Source organism: Mastomys coucha, unplaced genomic scaffold, assembly GCF_008632895.1.
Source record: "Mastomys coucha isolate ucsf_1 unplaced genomic scaffold, UCSF_Mcou_1 pScaffold3, whole genome shotgun sequence".
NCBI lineage: Eukaryota > Metazoa > Chordata > Mammalia > Rodentia > Muridae > Mastomys > Mastomys coucha.
The window spans coordinates 55,324,117-55,324,873 of record NW_022196909.1 but is presented as its reverse complement, the minus strand read 5'-3'; positions in this window follow the sequence as shown (position 1 = coordinate 55,324,873).

Genomic DNA, 757 nt, shown 5'->3' with positions numbered 1-757 from the left:
CCTTTTCCAAAACTGACATGTAATCAGTAAAAAAAAATCAGGCCTCAAGAGATATAAAAAGATTGAAATAATCCCATGCCTCCTTTAAGACCAAGACAGATTAAGGCTAGTCTTCAATAGCAACAAAAACAACAGAAAGCTACCATACCATGGATGCTGAATATCACTCTGCTCAATGATAACTTGGTCCAGGAAGAAATAAGGAATGAAATTAAAAACTTTTTAAAATTTAATGATAATGAAGGTAAAACACATGTAAACTTATGGGACATAATGAAAGTAGTTCTAAGAGGAATACTAATAGCTCTGAGTACCTCCAAAAATAAACTGGAGAGAGCATTCACTAGCAGTTTAAAAGCACACCTGAAAGCTCTAGAACAAAAAGAAGCAAATACAGCCAAGAGGAGTAGATGGCAGGAAATAATCAAACTAAGGGCTGAAATCAACCAAGTAGAAAGAAAAAGAACTATATAAAGAATCAACCTAACCAGGAGCTGGTTTTTTGAAAAAAAAAATCAACAAGATAGATAAACCCTTAGCCAGACTAACCAGAGGGCACAGAGACAGTATCCAAAATTAACAAAGTCAGAAATGAAAAGGGAGCTATAAAAACAGAAACTGAGGAAATTGAAAAAAATCAACAGATCCTATTACAAAAGTCAATAATCAACACAACTGGAAAATCTGGATGAAATGGACAATTTTCTAGGCAGATACCAAATACGAAAGTTAAAACAAGATAAGGTAAACCATCTAA